This window comes from Equus quagga, chromosome 11 (assembly GCF_021613505.1).
Source record: "Equus quagga isolate Etosha38 chromosome 11, UCLA_HA_Equagga_1.0, whole genome shotgun sequence".
Lineage (NCBI taxonomy): Eukaryota > Metazoa > Chordata > Mammalia > Perissodactyla > Equidae > Equus > Equus quagga.
In genome coordinates this window covers 20,722,292-20,744,273 of record NC_060277.1, presented here as the reverse complement: position 1 = coordinate 20,744,273, position 21,982 = coordinate 20,722,292, and the positions used below count along the sequence as shown (strand labels likewise).

Genomic DNA, 21,982 nt, shown 5'->3' with positions numbered 1-21,982 from the left:
AGAAGAGGAGCATTCATCCAACACACAGTCAACAAATACTTATGGAACATGCCTAGGTGCTAGATTCTATACTGGGTGCTACAGAGTTAGTGACTAGCATGGGAATCTATAGTCTAGTGGAGAAGACGGATAATAAACCAGTAAATATAGGATTCACAGATACTTACAAATTGTAATAACAAAGGGAAATCATAGGCTGCAGGGAGAAAGAATAATGGGAGGAACCTACTTCAGTCCTTCCTGAAGAAGCGACACTTGGGCTGACACCTGGAGCGTGAGGAGCCAGGAGGGCAGAAGCAGGGCCAAGTGGGTTTCAGGCAGAGGAAGCAGCATGCACAAAAGTACTGAGGAGGGAAAATGCCCTGCTAGTTTGAGAAGTGATGGAAGGCCGATGTGGCTGGACACAGGGATTGAAGGGAAGAGAGAAGGCTAAGAGCAAAAGCAAAGAGTAGGCAATAAGAAGGCTCTTTGCAGGGAGTGGGTGAGCCTGAGGTTCTGACTTGGCATGGCATGCCTTGTGTATAAGTAAAATGGGGAAGAATAGGGAGAGAGAAAATGAGGTTTTTAGAGGGCTATGTGACAAGGACATTGTCCAGGTGATATTTCAGGAAATTCTCAGAAAAAACCCTATGAATCAGATAGAGTTATTTCCACTTTATCGACAGGTAAAGTGAAGCTCAGATAATTTTCTCTAACTTGCCTGTGATCACGTGAAGGCAAAGGCAGTCACTTATGCAGCGTGATTCAGGGCTTCACTGCCAGACTCTATCTCCCTTCTCCAGGCTGATGTCCGACATCCTGGGTTAGAGCCACATGCCCTCAGCACAGGGCTCTGAGCCCTGGTGAAATGCAGGTACCACAGCAAGATGCAGAACAGGGTGGCAGAAAGAAACCTGTGTTCAAGACCCCCAACCATATTCTCCCCTTAGTAGCTCTGTAATCTTAAGGTGGCTGCTTAGATTATCTGGGCCTTCCTTTCCCTATCTATAAAATGGGGACAATCTCTGACCTCCCCACTCCATAGGGCTGTAGTGAGAATGAAATGAGGTTTCCATAAGTAACATCACTATCCAAAGGTTTAGGAACATGCCAGATTAACATAAAGGATTATGTGTCATTTCTATCTTAGCGTGAATGGATTGAATGTGGATTCACAAGCGGTGTGAAAGAATAATAGCTGTTACTGTATTTGGTTGAAGAGAGCCAGCTATAAATGGAAGAGATGGGAAAAGTAAAGGTAAAATATGGTTGCCCTGTGGTCTTAATGTGGGTCACCGTCTTCGTAGAGAGCTGCAGCTCGGAGGGAGACTGGGGCAGTTGTCTGGCCTCCTCAGCTGTCTAAACGTAGACCCACACTCTCCCGCTCAAAACTATACTACACAAGGCTTTGTCCACTTTCTCCAGCTCATTGGTCCACCTGTCTGTCTTTAGCTACTGTTCACCCATTGTTTAAGGTCTAGGATAGGTCCCAGTTCCTCTAGGAAGCCCTCTCCAGCTGATGCCCCAGTCCACAGTCCTCTCCCTCCTCCACTGAATCCCTGTTGTTCTTGCAGTCAGAACCGCAGGAAGGCATTCCATGGTTCGTAAGTGTTGGGTTAGTGTTAGCTGTTGCCTTCTGTGAGTATCACGTCTCCTAGCAATGGGCTAAACCTGCTGACTGACTCAGACGCACAAGAAAGCTAACTGAATGGTAGTGACCCCAGAATCTGTCTGCTTTGCTCTATTGGCTAGCAGTTCTCTATGGTGAGCGTGTAGAACATTTAGAAAACACACCCCTGCCACCACTCTCAGAGACTCCAAGTCAATGGGTCTGTATTCATTGTGCATCTGTGCTTTTACAGTGGAGCGAATGGTACACAAAACTTAAAATCATTTTCTACTGTCTTTTTTCTCTTCAGTCACCACGGACAATAAACTCTTTCTCCTTAATTTCTCCATGTCTTGTTCTGTCAAGGCACTTGGTGCCTCCCTTATTTCTTAACATTTGGCTGTGGCTTTGTGTTCATTTCCTATGGCCTGTACAATCTGATTAGTCTTCCTAATACAAGTTATTTTGTCCCCTATCTGGTTTCCGTTGTTCACCGGATCAAGTCCACTCTCTTTCTCTTGATAGCCCAGGCCTTCCTCTAAGGCCCGAGCTTGGGTGGTCAGCTTCTTTCCCTCTTACTACTCACCAACACTGGGCTCAGTGTCCTTCAGGTTGGCCTCTTTACTGCCCCCCATTCCCCTTCACTCTCATCTCTATGCTTTTGTTGGCTCCCTTGCTGGCCTGGAATGTCTTTCCTACATCTCCTCTTTCAAGACTCCAGATCCTATTAATATGTCCTTGGGGAGGGTGATCCTGACTGATGTGGAATTTGGGGGAAAAAATACCAATACACTTGCCATTGGTGAGGAGTAATGGGTCAGGTCCATTAGGCAGTAATGGGTTAGGTTCTTAATTACAGGACCGAAGAGTAAGAGCTGGGCTCAGGGAGAACACTTGGGACACACGTGCTCATAGGGGATGAGCGAGCTATGAAGCAACCACATCACTGAACTCTGCCAAGTTTGGCAGGCAGGAAAAAGAAGAAAAAAATGACTGAGGATGTGAAGGCCGCTGAGGAAGTAGCCCAAGATTTAGGAGAATATCGCAACAAAGCTATCATGCCATCTATGCAATGCACATGTTGTCTGGAAAACAGTAGTTATTGAATCTGACTGAATATGAGATCATTATTTTTTCTACTGCCACTGAGGATCTTCCCTTCTCAAAGGCTCCAATATTTTCAACCATAGATTCTCCCTTTATGATAAGTCCAGTTCTTACCATGGAGGTTTTGCTCTGTGGGATAAGCAACTCCTGCCAGTCTAGCGTCTTCATGCCTGAGATGCCTGAAAGGCACCCACTGAGGATTTCTCTCTTTGGGAGACCTCATTTCTCCAGTCTTTTGTTTGTAGGGTTGGCTTAACTCCTTATACCGCCTCCTCTACTTATGGGAAGTCCATTTCACCTTCCAAAGCATCTTCATGTCTACTATGATGCTGAGGAGAGCTAAAACTTTTATTTGAGATCTCAACTAATATGAATGAGTCATCCATGGGGAAGTACAAAGACCACTCGATTGGGAGTCAAAGACCTTGAGTCACACTTTGGTTTAGTTTTGTAATTGAAACTTTCTGAATTTGGGTATCCTCATCTGTAAAATGAAAATAATAATGTCTATCCCAGAGGGTTGTTATGACATGAGGCTTGAGTAACACACTGTGCAATAGAACTTTATGAACATCTGGGCACTTTACAAAAATGAAGCATAATTAATATCTTCAGGAGGCTGATAAATTCATCCTTGCAATGCATTTTAAAGAGGAAAAGGAAAAGTAAATGCAGTTCTCATTAATAGTACAATTGGATTGTGAAAAATATGTCCATTTTTAATATAAACAACTTTTAATGGAAACTTCTGTTAGCATTAGAATGCAAACACTATATTTTCTGTACAAAACAAGATGGCACAATTACCAAAAACGAAAATACAGAGTGAAGACTATCTTGTTAGGCTGAAATCTCTTGGAATTTTTGAGAAATGAAGAAGCCAAGCCAGTAGTTTCTAATGAGCTTCTCTAGGACACTAGAAGTGAAATCTCATTCTGTTTTATAAGCATCTCAGACTACGTGCTAAGTAACAATATCATAGCAGCCCCTGAATAAAGCTTGCTGAAGGAAAACCAGAGATGCTTGGTTAATTTAACATTCAAGATGCCTCCTTGGTTTTCTACAGCATCATGAAGTGCTCACGCGTCTGCCAGGATGGAGTCTTAAAAGCTGGGAGTTGTTGCTCTTGGTCTAAGAAAGAGAAATCACACCATCCAATCTTTACAACAATGCGGTTAAACTGGGGAGAAGCTAATTGCTCCTCCAATCTCTAGTTCCCTTCCCTTTAGCTCCGCCCACTTTAATGGATATTTTAATAATCTTTCATCAGAGCAATCATACTGGTAAAAGGCAATTTATATAAAATTAAAGTTCTTAAAAAGTTTCTTTTTCTTTAAAAAAAAGGTTAAAGACCTACAGTGACATTTAAGCCCTCCCTCACCCCCAGTTTTTAATCTCTCAGTGTTTTCCATTTTGCGTGCCAAAAACAGCATGATTATGGTTTCTCCAGACTATTAAAGCTTTAATAGACATGGTATCTTAGCTGAACAAAACACGGTATCTAAATAACAGAGTGCGGGGCCAGAACTGACAAATTGGAAAGACATCTGGCTGTTTCGCCAAAGCAGCACTAAGCAAAGAAAGAAATGATTCCCAAGCTGCAACAAAGAAATAAAGGAATTCAAAAAAATAATAGTAAAGATACGTTCAAGTGCTGCTCAAAGGCTTGTAGACATGGTTACTGCAAGCTCTTGGTACCAGTAAAAACAGTAACAGAAACAATAGTAGCAAAGTTTATTAAAAGTGACTGTAATTATACAGCAGAATTATTCCAAGGAAATCAGAATCATCTTTTGAGTATTAGCTCATTTATTCTGAGCAACAGCCAGATGAGGTAGACAGGAACTACATTTATTGAGCACTGGGCTTTCTGTTCGTTTCTTTCACATTTATTATCTCATGTAATACAGTGGTCCTGTGAAATACCATCCATTTTATTTTTTCTGATGGAAACTGAAGAGCAAAGAGATGAGCAGATTATTTACTCAAGGGCATGTGGTTGGTCAATGCAGGAGGATCTAAATTCAGAATGATGAGACCTCAAAGAACGTGGCCCCTGGAATGCGATGCCACTCATAGAGCGTCGGACGCACGCCTGGAAGACTCTTAATAGATGCTTGGTTACTGATTGATGAGAGCAGACAAAACCACTTAACTCCACCCAAATTACCTGCCGTGGAACCTTGAAGTGGAGGATGGGGAGGTGAAAAAGAACGTGAAAGAGGAAAACCCTTTCCACGGAGGGGAAGGTAAAAGGGGCCATTTGGGTGGTTTGAACTTGATATGAGGAAGTAAAAATATTAATAACTAATGACAATAAGAATAATGATGATGATGATGAAAGGTGGTGTTTTAATAGAAAGGTTTTATAGAAGTGCTTTTATAGTTTACAAAGTGTTTTTTGTATTCACCCTACCATTTATCATTAAAACCGACCAGAACCTCTTGTTCGCCCCATAATTCAAGAACTGACTTTCCTTTTGGTAGGTTTTATAGTGGATGATCAAAAAACATTTACAGTAGATGATGCCACTTGATTCTGATTCTTATGTGCTGATTTCCACAGGATCTTGGTGAAATCTGTTAATCACCTCTCATTATCACCCTACCCCCATCCTCCCTTACCCCCAGCTGCTCCCCTCACCATCTCAGTGAATGGCTCCCCCTCTGCCTACTAGGTCCCCCAAGTCAGAAACCTTGGAGTCTTTTATCCTTGGCTCCGCCCTTGCCCCTAACATCCAATCAGCCAGTAAAATTCTACCTCCTACTATGAGAATCCACTTACTTCTTTGCACCATCATTTGTGACTTCCTTGGTTCAGGCCACACTCTTACACTCTTTCTCTTAAAGTGTTATGGGCTCCTAACAGGTCTCCTTACTATTAATTATTCTCTGTACTGATGCCAGTATGGTCTTCCCCAATGGAAATTTGACTATGTTGCCTTTAGGCTTAATACACTTTTTATTTTTTTGCTTTTTGGTGAGGAAGATTGGCCCTGAGCTAACATCAGTTGCTAATCTTTCTCTTTTTTTTCTTTTCCTCCAAAGCCCCAGTACGTAGTTGTATATCCTTGTTGTAGGTCATTCTAGCTCTTCTATATGGGATGCTGCCACAGCATGGCTTGATGAGCAGTGTGTAGGTCTGGGCCCAGGATCCGAACAGGCGAACCCCAGGCTGCGGAAACGGAGCACACGAACTTAACCACTACACCATCAGGCCGGCTTCTAGGCTTAATACACTTTACTGGGTCCCTATCATCCACATGGTTTTAGAAGACCCTTTACTCCTTTCCACTGCAACTCCACACAACCCCCAAGGTACAAACCTCAGCACACAAAACAACTTGCAATTCTTTTGAACAGGCCATGGTCAGTTTTGCTTTAGGGCCCGAAGCATAAGGTTTGCATAGTCCGAAAACAATAGCTCTGTGCCTCATTTATCAAGTCTGGGACACCAATAGATGTGAGGAGTAAATGAGCTTGTAAAGTAATTAGAACCCTGTTTGGCACATAGTAATACTCGATAAATGTGAGCCATGTCCTCTAAAGCTTCCTTCCCCCCTCCTCCCAGGTTTTGGTTTAATTGGTAGCTTTTAGAACTTAGGCTCCTTGGGAAAGTCTTTCTTGATCACCTAGGGCTGGCTTACATGTTCCTCCTGTGTGTTACCACAGCACCTCTATTTAATTCTATTAAAACCAACTGTCACTGTCTGTTTACTGTGTGTGTCCTTAACTGGAATGTAAGTTCCATGAGATTACGGACTGTGCCTTGTGATTATGGTATCACTAGCATTTAGGGTCACAGATGCTCCGTAAATAATTGCTGAATAATCGAATCAGGAATGAACTTTCTGTTCACGAATTCCGTCCGTTACACGGAATGAACTTTGACTATCTTAATAGCCACGGTGTCTGGACACCACATCTCTTTAAGTAGGTGATAGTACTTTATCTTTATATAGTACTTTGGAGAGTGCTATATGTGTGTAAGTGACTTCATTTTCCCCACCTTTTATTTTGAAAAATTTGAATACCTATATATCCTTCGCCTAGATTTACCAATTGTTAAATTTTGCCACATTTGCTTTATCTTTCCCTATGTATTTCTATATAAACGCATATTATTTTTACTGAACCATTTGAGAATAAGTGGCAGATTATCAATATTGCAGCATGTTAGAAGACCCCCACCTGATCCCCATGAAGTCCTGAGACGTAAGTGGGGCAGTGAGCCTTCTTGTCCCAGAGGCCCAGGGAAGTGAAATGACCTGCTCGAAGCCTCAAACTATTAAATCTGGAGTTACCTGCTAGTTTGGGGCTTTTTATATTGTACCATCGGCCTCCTTACTGAGTTCATGTAATGCTGACAATGTTATAGATTTTATTGGTAGGAATAGGTACATCACTCATCTTTTCTTAAACATTCAACTTGTAAATTCTGATGAATTGGGTATCAAAAATAAATAAATAAATAAACCTTTGGCAAATGGTGAAGGAGAAAATATTCTTAGGAGATTTCTTGTCCTGTCTCCTATTTTATTATTCTTTTCTTAATTCCCTTAAAGAAAGAAAAATTGAAAAAGCTCTTTTTACATAACATGAATAGTGGCGGCACCTAATGATGCCCATCCATCGGAGCGTTGCAGCTGGCTCATATTTTGCAAGCCAGTTGTTAAAGCCATGATTAAGAATTATATTATGGAAATTCATAATGAAGTGAATTAAAACAAAGGCAATAAATATTAAAAACTCATTATTTCCTAATTACCATACTACATTTTACTATTATCTATGCTCTTGAGGTTAAGTCTATTGTATCTGTACAGTGGAGATACTACTGTGCCTCTTTTCTCAATTCCACATTCAGTGAATTCCTGTTGCTAGATTCACATTGGCCACGGGGGAGGAGTCATACAACTGAGATTGACAAACACTACAAACCATCCCCCCTCCCCAAGAACCAGTTGTTAAGTATTTACCTGCACAGCACAGATCACATTCCATTCATTAACCGGGTCTTTCCCAGGTACCCACCACGCGTGCAGTGTGATGCCCAGTACCGTCTGGGGAAGAAGGGTGGGCTCTCTCTCACAGTCCCTTCTCTTTGAAGCCTCCTCCATTCTCCCGCCTTTCTACAGAGGCCGTTTTCATTTCTGAGGCCCCTACAACCCCTTTCTTTCTTCCTATTTTCACTTTTCTAGGTCTGTCACCTCAGCTTTCTGTGCCTCCTTCCAGTTTCTCCCCGCACCCTGACACTGACGGTGTTCTCTAAACAGCAGAACTGAAAAAGAAAGAACGCGCTGCTATCAGTCTTAGGTAACGTTGATAGAGGAAGACAAAGTACAGCTAAATGCCTTAGAAAATCTTATGAGGATTGAAGAAATCTGTAAAATAATTTATAATTAGTTTGTACACAAATTAATACTAAAAGTCTCCATTCTTGGGCAGACTAACATTTTCTTAAATTGCAGTATTCTGAACATGCCTCAAAACTTTCCTCTTTTTATTACCAGAGACACGTGTTTCCTCTCAATCTCAGCTCTTCCTCTCAGGGCCAGAAAGACTCCACCAAATTCTGACATTAAGATAACCGCCTACATCACCAGTCATCAACAAATATTGACTGAGTACCTACTATGTGCCAGGCACTGCAGATGCCAGGAATAATGTGGAGAACAAGAGACACAGACCCCGCCTCCTGTCATCTTCTAGTATTCAAGGTCAACTATTAATAAAAGTATAAGGAAATTGTATCTTCCCTTAAACACAGAGCCCAGATCCTCTTAGCTGGCAGTGAAGGAAGAATCCCCACAAGCGCAGGGTCTGCTGGACCTCAGAGTCTCATCTCCTGGCCTTAGGATCCACCTCCCCCACGGAGGATCCTTGCCTCTTAGCCAAGTAGCCACAGTCACTGTCCAAGCCACTGTCCAAAAGGCACCTTTCTTCCTTGAACAAAACTCTTCTCTTCAAAATCCCCTGCTAAGTGAAAACTTCATTGGGCTTGTTTAGACCAGACTTTGCCAAAGTAAGTACTTGTGACCAAACAGGACTGGCACCATGGGCTTGTGCCCTGTGCATTCCCATGGGCTCTGTGCTCAGAAGGGCGCCATGCTTGGCTTAATGTTCTGTTGTCATTATCTTGAAATTCTTAATAATTTCTGAACAAGAGGCCCCACATTTTCATTTTGCACTGGGCCTCACAAATTTTGTATACAGTCCTGCAGCCAGATCTTCCAGTCTTCAGACAACAGATTACTTGTGCGTAGGCTGTGGCTCTTCACAGTGGTGCTTCCTTCTTTTTCCAGACACTTGGCTTTAAGAGACAGACATTGTCTTAAGCATATCACATAGGAACACAATCATTCACATCTTCTTAAAGAGCTTAAAGGGAATTCCACTTCCCTTTATTTCTCTCAGTTCTGTGGTCTTCTTTGAGGCCCATCTCTTCCCTGGACGCCCAACACTGGGAATGGCGCCTGCCTTCAGGAACACGGTAGCTGCCCACAGAACCTTACAGTCCTAAGTACAATATCCATAGAAGAGCATGTGCCACACAAAGACAGTGTTGACACACACACAACAGCATAGAGGTTTCATTACAATAGATTAGTGGGGGGAAATCCTGTGAGGTAAAGAAGGCAGTATTATCGTCCCTGTTATACAGGTGAGAAAAGGCAGAGATCCAAGGACTCTAGGCATCTGCTCCCACCATGGAGCAGAAAACTATCCCCTCACCTCCTGCTCCCTTCAAGGCAAAACATAACAGGAAGCTCAAACTATGTAACTCACCTGGTATGCGACCTTGGGTAAATCACTTAACCACCCTCATCTTCTGTTTTATCACCCAAGAAACAAAGGGCTTTGAAGGAATGAGTTCAGCAATCCCTTCTGGGTCTAAAATTCTCTTATTCGAAGGGATTCCACTAAATTAGTACTAAGTAAGTCTTCTTATAATGAAAGATTAATGTACAAGGAAGTAAAGAAAATTTTAGCGGGTAAATATCAATCTTTAATTTCTTATTATTCCCCAGTTTTAAGCAGTTTTGACCTCTTCCAAGATGGCTGCATCGCATTACACTGCCTTTACTGTGAAACACAATCCTCTCCTTCTAAGATGTGAAATTTCTTTGAAAAGATACTGACACTTAGGAAGGAGTCTACTGATTAGCTTTCCATTTGTCCCTGTGTCAGAGAACCCATAGGAATCACATTTTGAAAAAATTAACCAAGGGCAGCTGAGGAAAATTGTCATAAAGAATTCACTTTTCTTCTATTATAATGATCACAAAAGAGAGCTGTAATGAGAAAGAAACAAATGAAGAGGGGCACAGGAACAAGGACATAGAAAGCAGTGTTGTGTGTGTGTCAAGTTGAACGTGGAGATGGGTGTAGATTAACAGGAAAATGGACGCCGCTGGTTAGCAGACTAAGCAGAAAATGGATCAGTCAGGATGCTCCTAGTTCCTCTATCAAATGGCTAAGGAAGCTATTTAGCTCTTTGTTTCTTCAGTTAACCATGAAGGGTCAATGTTAGAAATGAAAAGGATAAAAGTTGATCAATTATACAGAGCTGCAGAGTTTATTATTGCTCTGTGCTTAGTGCTTATCCTCCTGGGAATTATTGCAGGAGCAGCTTTGAGCAAATTCCAAATTTTCAAATCGGTTCTCCATTTCTTCCCTCCATTCAGCTTTTGATATTACGCATACATAATTTATCACAGCTACCATTATTGCATTAGCTTGAGTAGTCCTCTGGCTCTCTGTCTGCAGGAGGATATTCATTTTGCATTTGTAATTATCAAACTTAAAAGGAGCCAGTTAATTCTGCTTTTGATCAGGGGTCTCATTTAGTAGAATGATGTCTTAAGAGAAAGACATGGGAACTGAGTTTTATTTTGGCATGGAATTCCAATTACTCAATCTCAGGCTCTCATTGGTATATGTAACTAATGTTTATAGAAGAAGAGTGTGCTTTTCCCCCCTAAAGTTTCTTTACACTTCATTAAATAGTTGTTGGAGTTTAGTAAATTTGTCCTACTGGTGAATCAGAAGTAGAATCTTTTCTTCTCTAATTGTGTTTATATAGAAAAGTGTGAGCTGGAGAGGTAACAATTATGCAGGTCATTAAGTTAATATATATGGTCCAAACAGATTATTCCAGTAATTTAGGCTCATGATGTTAAAGAGGTCAAGTTAACTGGATAAGCTCTTCTCTCTCCCTTGTACAGCTAAAGTCAATTTTATAGTAATATTAGTTCTACTTGTCACCCCTAGTAGTAATTGAATGCATTTATTTAAAAATAAAATGTAGCATTCATACCAGACAGAAAGTCAACTTTTTAATCTTAATCTTCTATCTCACAAATTTTGTTTTCGTTTTTGGTGAAGAGCAAGAAATAATGTAGATAAGAATGTCTTTTAATTCCATAAATAGATTAAAAGTATAGCAGCATTTTTATCATTAATTTTTTCCTTGATGGTAGTTCTCATAACTCTCTCTCTTCAGCGGCTTTTACTTCTCTTTCAATCTCCATACCACTAAGCCATATATTTCTTTTATAATGATTGAAGATGATACAGATTTTACCGTTAAACATTTTAAGTGAAGAACTAAACCATTAGCACACAGATTATGCAGAGATGTGAATGTACCATCTTCAGCTTACCAAGTTAGATTCAGAAAATTCAACATGTTTAATATAAAATTTAAGCTAATATGTATGGGTACAACCTCCTGAAACCTTTAGAGAAAGATTTCTTATTATCCAATTAATCATCAGAAAAACACAATTTTCTTACTACTACTAACCATTTGTGTGGCATTTTATGGTTTTTAAAGCTCTAGTTTCAACATTATTTTACTGAACTTTCACAACAAAGACACAAGGGACATAATACCTATTATATTCTCCATTCTGTAATGGGGAAGCCAACGCTTGGTCCAGGTATGGTGCTCAGGTCCACCTAGCTAATGACTGTCAGAGTTTAAAATTTTACTACCAGGACTGGATGCTCATTCATTAGTGCAAATCTAATCCTTGGGTACTACAGGTTTTGACACAGTGTAAGTTGACAGAGTGTAAAGTCATTTTTGTTAAAGTACGGGACTTGGAAGAAATGAAAGAGGCATAAAGTAATTTGGAATTAGCAAGTATTAATATTCTTTCTGTCTCTCTCTGTTTGGATCATCATTTCCTCCCAGAATTATATCCCGGTAGGATGAGAAGGATTACAATAGATTCATCAAGCATAAAAAAAAGAGGAAAGAAACCAGCTAATTCAATAATCCCTAAGAATAACAATCATTATGCCAGTTATAAATTTAGAACATTAACATCAATCACCTTCTCCTGACTAATACGTGTATTTTTGTTCAGGGTTTTCATTCTAGCCTGATTCTCCAACTTCTCCTGAATTAGACATTATTTTTATCATTACTGTTTTACACAATTCTTGTTTAGACTTATCCACATTTATTAATATCACCACATACTATTCTTTTTATATTGGTATCAGCTTTACTGAGGTCTAATTCACGTACCATGCAATCCACCCATTTAAAAGAATATAATTCAATGGATTTTAGTATACTTAGAGTTGTGCAACCACCACCACAATCCATTTTAGAACATTTACATCACTCTTAAAAGAAACAGTACCCTTTAGCAATCACCCCCATGTCCCCATGGTTCTCTTTCTAACCCTAGGCCACCACTAATGTACTTTCTTACTATTCCTTCTTATATCTCCGCTCTTCCGTTTTTCTTTTGCTGGAAGTAGAATTTCTCCCTATTCAGCAAACAAAAGTTTCAACATTCCAAACCAAATGCTGAGATATTTTCCTCAATTTCTTCTCTTCAAAAGGAAAGATAGGTAGTATTTCTTTCTTTGGGTGATCTGGTTAGCTGTTGAGAATAGTAATGTGTTGAAACTGAGTTTAAAAGAATAGATTACTAAAATGTTCTCTTCCGAAAATTAGTCTTTTTTTTTTTTAAAAAAGTGGATTTTCAGATGTTTAGTGTTCAGTAAAGACCTCTTAGGCTAGTAATCACCTCTAAAACATAAAGAAAATAGGAGCTGGTGAAGTAGAGTCAGCACCCAGGAGGCCAACAACTTCACCGGGACCAGGGACATGTGCTGACATGTCATAATAAAGCCCTTGTTTATCGAGTGGTGATAACGTAAAACAAAGCTGGATACTGGTTAAAGGTGGTAAAGGCAGGTTTTATTCAGTAATGCGACTGCAGCAGGGGAAAGAGACTTCGGTACAGAACTGAGCTCAAGTCTGCTGGGGCCGAGGTGGCTGGGCGTTTTAAAGGGAGAATGAGGGAGTAGGGAGGAGAAAGGAGTTGAGGCATCCAGCCGAGTCAGGAAAGTGGAAAATTACAAAAAATGGGAAGAGGGTTGGTCACTGTGATTAAGCTACCTGGGTTTGTTAATTGGTGCTTATCTGGAGAAAAAACAAACTTCTTATATCTTTAGGACAGGAGATAGTTTTGCAAATTGGAGCAAGACACCCAACTAAATTAGGCCCTTACTCTCCCACAGGGTCTGGGAGGCAGGGGAGCGAGAGCTGCCTCCCCGGAGGGTTGCATTTCCAGGCCCTTAAGCATACGGTTCTGGGCAATGGAAGATTTATATCTCAAAGGATCAGAGAATGGATTTACAACTGTAAGTTTTCTAAAAGTAACTATTTTAAGAAGGAGTTCATGGGCCTCTGTCAAGTTCTGGCTGGAATAAATAGTAAATTCCTTTGGCAGCGTTGAGCTGTCTCAGGTAGGCATTTTAAGACCGGCTGGGGTTGTCCTAGAGACATAGCCTTAGGCCACTAAAAGCCATGCTAGAGTTTGTTCAAGTCTGTTAGTTTATGTGTGTGTGTGTGTGTGTGTGTGTGGTAGGGAGGTGGTGGAGGGTGGACAAAATCATTTGTGCTGAGTGTCTGCAATTCTTACAGGCTAAGGCTGAGGCCTGGCCAAGAAGGGGGCTCAGAGGAACCTGACTAGAGTTTAGTCAAGGAGAGTCTTTGTCAGTGCCTACCGTGTGGTAGTCAATGGGTCTAGCACTTAGCAGTTGTGCAAATCCCATGTTCTTTTTTGACTAGTAAATCAAAAGTTCAAAATTATCTCAGATTATCATAAGAGTAACAGTAGCAGATATCACATATTGGGCATTTACCGTAGCCAGTTACTGTACCAAGTGCTTAACACACATGATCCTAGTTAATGACCCTGTGAAGTTGGTTATCATCAGCGGTCACGTGAAGAAACTTGCCCAACTGGTAGAGTCAGGAATCTTACTATTTCTAAGCCTGCGTCTTAACAGTTATGTTATTTTGGTTTTGGCCTGATTATCGCCTTAGCCTGAAGTTTTCCCCTACTAAGCAGACATTTTTATTACTGTTATTGTTTAACACAGTAAACGTTTGGATCATTTATCTTTTATTTGAAATAGAATTTCCTTTGGTAAAAGTCTTTAGGTGAAAATTCACTGAGTTTGTGTTTAAATATGAATGTCTTTTTTCATGCTCATTTTGATAAGATAGTCTGGGTACACAACTCAAGGCAAGTCAATATTTTCTTCCAGCATGTTCTGTTAAATATACACCACTGTCTTCTGGCTTCCATTGCTGCTGATTCAAAGTTGACAATTAGGCTAACTATTGGTCCTTTGAAAGAAATCTCTCTTTTCACTCTTTCTGCTTTTAGGATCTTCTCTTTATCCTTTGGTGATCTGTGCCTTTACTATATGTCTTGGTATAGAAATCTTTTATCTTATGTGAGATATACTGGTTTTCCTGGTTCTCAAAATTAGTATCTTTCAATAATTTTGGAAATTATTGAGTATTTCCAAATTTATTGAAAGATCCTAATCATCATCTCATTGAGCTGCTTCTTGTCCATTATCTTTGCTACTTCCTTCTGAAACTCTGAAGCATGTATATTAAACCTGCTCGCTTTATTCTCTCTAACTCTGAACCCACGTTTTACACGTTCTACTGCTTTGACTCTCTGGACCGCATTCTGGTTTATTTCTTAGGATTGATCTTCCAGTTAGTTCACTGTCTTCTCTCTATCTAATCCGCTGGATAGTACATTCGTGGCACTTTAAATTTCAATGATTATATATTACTATATTACTTTCCAGAATCTAATATTGTTCAAATATGTTTGGTCATTTTTTATGGTCTCATGTTCCTTGCTCATATTTTCAAGCTTTTGGTAAATCTCATTGAACATAGCTATTTCATATTCTATGTAAAAAATTCCATTATCGGAGGCCTTTGTGGTTTGTTGTTTTACTCATGGTGTCTTATTTCCTTGTCTGTTCTCTGATTCTTCATTCTGGGTTGTTGATTTTCTAAGGAACTTTATTTGTCGGTATTCTTTGAAGCCTGGGTTGAGGGTGAGTCTTCCAAAGGTGTTACAAATTCGCTTCCACTGGTTGCCTGAGTGCATGGTCCTCAGGGATCATGTCTGATGTTTTTTTGGAACACACATGTAGCATGAATTAGAACCCCAACCTCATGAGAGGACCCCAATTTGTGATTATGAATCCTCAGAGAATTTTGCCCTCTTACTCTGTGCCAAAATTGATTTCCTTGTGGAATATTAGGATTTGTTTCTAATTCATTCTTACAATGACAGTATAGCCCTCTACAATACTATGTTTATGAGCGTCTCATTAAATTCCTTGCACTGACCAGGTCCTGCGCTTTTCCTCACTATCCAGCCCACACAACCACCAAAGTGGAAGCCAAAGGATTTTAGGGTTTGGCTGAAATTTTCAGAGTAATACTTATTTTGGAACTTACTTATAAATCATGTTTCCTGATTTTATTCCATTTTGGGGCTCTGTTGATTCCTTACTTTTAAGCAGCGTCACAGATATAATATATACAGTCAAGAGTTGCATAATGATGTTTAGGTCAACAGTGGACTGTATATACTACAGTGGTCCCATAAGATTAGTACCATACAGCCTAGGCATGTAGTAGGTTACACCATCTGGGTTTGTGTAAGTACACTCTTTGTGTATTATGATGTTCACACAATGATGAAATCATCTAACGATGCATTTCTCAGAACATATCCCCATCATTAAGTAACATATGACTGTACTTATAGAGATAGATATATAGTTTGGTTATTTCACTATACATTTTAGCTATTCCAATCAGTGAGGGTGATACAAGGTACCTGTTTGACCATACTGCCAGAAATGAAAGTCTCTTTTATTTCATTCCTTCTCCCTTAAACTCATTTAAATTTTCTGCCCACCAACTTAATCAGTCACTCAACCAGGAGAAAATTTGTCCTTTTATAAATGTTCAAAGAAAGTTTTTCTTTTTTGGTGAGGAAGATTGGCCCTGAGCTAATATCTGTTGCTAATCTTCCTCTTTTTGTTTGAGGAAGATGGCTGCTGAGCTAACGTCTGTGCCAATCTTCCTCTATTTTGTATGTGGGATACTGCTACAGCAAGATTTGATGAGTGGTATGTAGGTCTGTGCCTGTGATCCAAACCCACAAACCCCAGGCCACTGAAGTGGAGTGTGCAAACTTAACAACTGTGCCATCAGGCTGGCCCCCATCAAAGAAATTTTATTTTTCATCTTATAAAGTGGCAACAGCTTCCTTCAGTTTACAAGGAAAATGAAATGGTTCCATTTGAAAGGTACTCTGATGTGATAGTAAAGGGCATTATAGGCAGGAAAGAAGTCTTCATGTCCCCCAAGACTTTTGCCCTTGATGTTACTCCTGTGATTATGTCATATTACCTCACAAAAAGATTTTGCAGATTGTAATTAAGGTTGCTAATCAGTTGACTTTAAGCTAAAGAAATCACCCAGGTGGGCCCATTCTAAACAGATGAGCTTTTAAAAGCAGGGCACTTTCTCCAGCTGGTAGCAGAAGAGGTGGTAGAGAGATTCCAAGCAGGACTTGGAGGGCAACTTCTAGAAACTGAGAGCAACCTCTGGCCAGCAGCCAGAAAAACACAGGCACCTCATTCCTACAACCACAAGGAACCAGATTCTGTCAACCACAAGAATGAACTTGGAAGCAGAATCTTCCCCACAGCCTTCAGATAAGAGCCCAGTCAAGCTAACAGCTTGATTTCAGCCATGTGAGACTCTCTGCAGCGAATCCAGTTGCGCCTGCCTGGACTTCTCGCCTACGGAATTGTGAGCCAACCAATGGGCATTGTTTGAAGTTGCTATGTTTGCAGTCATTGGTTATACAGCATCAGAAAACCAACGCAGGCATATTGCTCCATCATTGATAACTTTAAGAAGAAAAAGCAGGAGTGATTTTTTTCCTTGAAGCTTTCTTCTCACAGAATACTGAGTACCAAACAGCAAAAAGCTCACCTTCAAGAGATACACTATCCCCCTAACAATGCTAGCTCTGATGCTCAAACTTTGAACAGAGACGATAATGCAATTGAGTTTGCTATTGGCAAGAAAAGGTCAATTTAATGAAATGTCAAATGCTTTCCAGTGAAAAAGCAGATCACTATATCTGACACCAAGTCAGCACTCCGAGTTGTAATGTACAAGCTACTGTCTTCATATTGCTGTCTCAGAAGCTGACCCCTCTGCGTCTTTTTCTCAAGCCAAAGCCCTGTTCCCCAATGCCCACCTGTGGGCTCCATGAGTGGCTTCTTTCCCTGATGACTCTCCGGGTCTCTGCGGCATAGCAGAACACGGTGCGCTTAGCGAGGTGTTGACCTCCTCTCACCCCCAATTTCTCCTTAATCCCCTTTCCAGCTTCATTTCTCATGACATGTCCACACAGACCCTAAATTTGGCAAATACTCAGTTTCCAAAACATGCCAAATACTTTCCTAATTTCCCTCATGCTCCTCCTTCACTCAAGATGCCCTCTCTTCTATTTCCACTTGTAGACATTGGACTTACCCTTCAATATTCAGCTCAGATACCACTTACCCCAAGAATCTTCTCTAGATTCTTCCAGGTAGAATTGTATATTCCCTCTTTTGTGTTTCCAAAGCTTTCAAAACCAGCGTTTGCCCTCTGTTGTGTAAATGCCCACTTTTCCCACAACATTAAGTTGCTGACATTAAGAATAACTGTTCATATGTATATAAATCCCCAAAGCCTGGCGCGGTCCATTAGTAGATGTTGTGGGATTGAGGCTGGGGTATAGGGAGATAAGCAAGATAATCAGGTGATGCAAAAAATAGTTCTATTTTTCCTTTAACTATATGTATGGGCATATTGCTCATTACTTTCTCCTTCAATTGGATTGTGCACACTTGACATTTCTCCCAAACTTCTATAATACGTGAGTTGACTGCCACAGTCTATCCCTAATCACTGCAACCCAGATTATTTCAACAGGATCATCTTCCTGTCTTGTGTCCCTAACATCCTTATAATCTGATACACTTCTACAAACCAAAACCTCATTCAACAGCCTAAAAATTGCTTTTACTGAACCACTCTCTACCCCAAAACCCAGCAGTGTCTCTCCACAGGCTAGAGCTGCACTGTCCAATACGGTCATCACTAGTCACTAGCCATTAGCACAACTTCAGAGGTGCTGAAGGTTTTAAATACCAGAGATTTTAAAGACATAATACGAAAAAAAGTGTAAAATATCGCATTAATAATGTTGTATATTGATTATATGTTGAAATGGTATTTTGCCTATACTGGACAAAAGGAAATATATCACTAAAACTAATTTCACCTGTTTCTTTTTACCTTTTTAAATGAGGCCCCTTACATCTTAAAATTATGTATGTGGCTTGCATGATACCTTAGTGGACAGTCTCGCCAAGGGCATGAGCTCCCAGCACCTGGGTTTGGCCCTGTGATTCACGATTGGCCTCAGTCTCCTTTCACAGCCTCATTTCTCATGTCTCACGCGTGAGATGTCCATCATGGCCAGTATTTTTTTTTCAGAAACGAGGTTTTTATTCTTTTCCTCTGCTCATACTATTTCTTGTATGACCTTCTATCCTTCTATTTTCCTTATCAAAATGCCACCCCTTCATGCAGGCTCTTGTTACCTCCAGAGCCAAAAGAAATCTTCTCTGATCTCATCAACTGAAAGGAATTTTTCTTTTCTAAAGAAAGGATTCTGATGTAATATATTTTGTTTCTTCTATTACATTATAAGTACTTAGAGAATAGGGACTGTTTAATATATCTGTATATACCTCCACAAATAGCATAGTGACTTCCCTCAATGACTCAATGTGTGATGCATAAATGAATGGAGAAATTCCATTTAAGAAATAGGTGATAGGTTATATACATGTATATGTGTATACATGTACAGATATATTTATGTATATATATAGATACAGATAGTCACAAATATTATTTCATAATTTAATGCAGAGGAAAGATCAGCATAAAGATTCTCTGAGTCTTTAGAGGAGAATAGAGAATGAAAATTTACAGAAAGAAAAAAAGACTCAGAACATTAGAACTGGAAGAGACCAGAGAGAGCATCATGCCCATTTCTCTCTTCTTGCAGATGAAGGAATACCCGCTGGAGGAGTTGAATGACCCTTGCTAGATATAAGCCATGTGTGAGGTATACTGCTTTATCTCCTGTGCTCAGTGCAGGACCTGATGCTTAAGGGGTCAGTAAACATTGGCCCAACGAATGGATGAAAAAGTAAGTGAAAAATGCAAAGTAAGCACACCTAGCGAACTGAAACTAGACTGCACATCTCCTGATTTGCAGAGTAGCTAGCTTTTCACTCTACCACAGAGAGGGGGATGGAAAATTGGGATGCAATAGGGAGCTATGTTTAAAACATTCTTATTGACCAATCATTAAAGTAGCCATGTAACAATTTTTCTGGTGATGGCAGCTAGGCATACGTGAATTTACAAGAGTAAATTACACTTTTCTTTCCTGGTCAGGTGACTTCTTCAAGTTGGTTAGAGCTGCCCTTTCCCTGGGCATAAGAGAGTATATGCTTCCAGTAATTTTCGAAACAGCAAGGATGGATTTTCATTCATTCTCCCATTTTTTCTTGTCTTAGTTCCTTTTGTACATTTATTTGTTGCTTGATATTTTACTGAGCACTTCTCCCACATACATCATAAAATCCTCAAAGCAAACTTAGTAGCTATTATTAGCACCCCCCACTTTGAAATGTAAAACTCAGAAGTTAACTTAGGGGCCAGCCCTGTGGCCAAGTGGTTAAGTTCATGCGCTCCACTTCAGTGGCCCAGGGTTTCACCAGTTCGGATCCTGGCATGGGTGTGGCATCACTCATCAAGCCATGCTGAGGCGGCGTCCCACATAGCACAACCAGAGGCACTCACAACTAGAATATACAACTATGTACTGAGGGGCTTTGAGGAGAAAGAAAAAAAGATTGGCAACAGATGTCAGCTCAGGTGCCAATCTTTAAAAAAAAAAAAAGTTAAACTGATCAAATATCACACAGCTAGGAAGTGTCAGAGCTGTCTGTGTCTCCCATATTATTTCCAAATATTATGATTGCTTCGCCTATTCTTTCCTAGTATTACTGGTGAATAAGATCACACATTCATTATAGTTGAGGCAACAGGTATTATTTGTGGCCACTGAACAGAAAGAAGCCATTGATCAACCTCATGATCTTTGTCTCACCAGCTTATTTCTTATTCTTCAGAATATTCTCTTCAAAGCACAACTTTTGGGGTTTAATATGTGTGGAAAGAAAATAAAAAATATTTTATACAATATAACAACTAAAATAATTGCTAAATTGGCTTCCCCAAACTTCATATTGGGGGTACTCTTGCTCCATTTCCGAAACTCCAGTGAAGAGGAGGTAGCTATTGACATTTTTTTGGAACCCTGCACAGGTAGAATTCCCCCCAAGCTAAAGATTTAGAGACTTGTGAAAGTTTGAAGATTTTGAAATGTGAGGCTTAGGTTTAATGATTTCTTCCTTTTTTAAAGAGGTGAAAAGAATGAAAAGTACAACTTTAAACAGAATAGATAAGTAGGACAAAATTAATCAATAAATCTAAGTTGAGGTCGTTTACACAGGAGATCTATGCGTCTTACCCATTTTCCATCTGTGGAAGGCAATTTGCTTGTTATTTAGATGTGATTGACACAATTTGACAATCTGGTTTATTAGTCTACTTTGTAACTAAGTGTATGTAAAATGCAAACAATATTTTTCCCACCCATATCTTACCAAGGGGACTTATTCTGAAGTGGTAAATGAATGTCCCAAAAGTTCCTTCCCTGCCACCCTCCCCTCCCCCCTCCCCCCTCCCCCCTTTCCCTCTTTGCTTCCTTTCTGCTCTTACCTTGAACCTACCAATGAAAACAAAAATTGAGAACAACAAATATTATGGGAAAACTTGTTGATCATGCATATTACCATGGGGATGCTGTGTCCTACCCTTTTAGTTTCAGGAAGCTTGAGTAAATGTCTACTATTCTCTCATGTTGCAGCCTTGTACCTCCCACACCCCCACTTCCCTTTCGGGTATGATGGGTAGATGGAAGAAAGTGCCAAAGAAATAAAACTAAGCAATTCCAAAATATGTGGACTTGCATCATGAAATCCTTAGTGTTAAAAATGAGTGTATCTTAACAGGCAGAACCTATTAAATGAGCAGGAACTAAATAACAATGAAGTCGTCTTGCTAATTAACCTGGATGTAACTAACATTGCTGCAGCTGAAACTCGGCAATAAAGTTACCTTCTTAGCAAGTTCTGTTGAATCATAATCTCCTATTTCCCCAGTGTCTGCATGTCTAGCTAGTTCAAGAGTGTTTGTACCAAAAATTTTATTACAAATGCTAATACTGAGTTATTAGGAGAAATAAGTGGCAAATACTTTCAATGAAGGGGAAAAAAGTACGGCTTTCATTTCAAGGGGCCTAATTATAATACTGCTTTCTATTTTAGTCTTTATTTATTTTCCAATTCTTTGGGGATTGGGTCATATTTAACAATGAAACAAGTAGTGCTCCAGTGTCTAATTACGATTTTCTTGTAGGATTAAGAAGTCATGTCTCATTAGCCCCACTGAAACTAGAGGTGTTAATCTTCACCTTGGCGTTCTAATCTGGAAGTAAGTTTGTGGACCAAGTATTGAAGGGTGTTGAGCAAACAGTTTGATTAAAGCCACTGAGGCTTCAGAAGCCAGTCCCATGTTATTGATTCAGATGCACCTCTCTATATAAATGCTTAGACATGTCTTTTCAAACGTACTAAGCAATAGACTGGAATGACCATCGGAGGAAGCCATCATGTTGGCCTCTCCCAGCAAAGAGTAGAAAACATCTTGGTATT

The 21,982-nt window shown here is 40.0% G+C and overlaps 1 protein-coding gene across 4 annotated transcripts in view; it reads right to left on the bottom strand.

Annotated features, from left to right (window-relative positions):
- HS3ST5 (heparan sulfate-glucosamine 3-sulfotransferase 5) overlaps positions 1 to 21,982 on the bottom strand; it is a 260,177-nt gene that overhangs the window by 7,788 nt on the left and 230,407 nt on the right. The gene's annotated exons all lie outside the window — the stretch shown is intronic.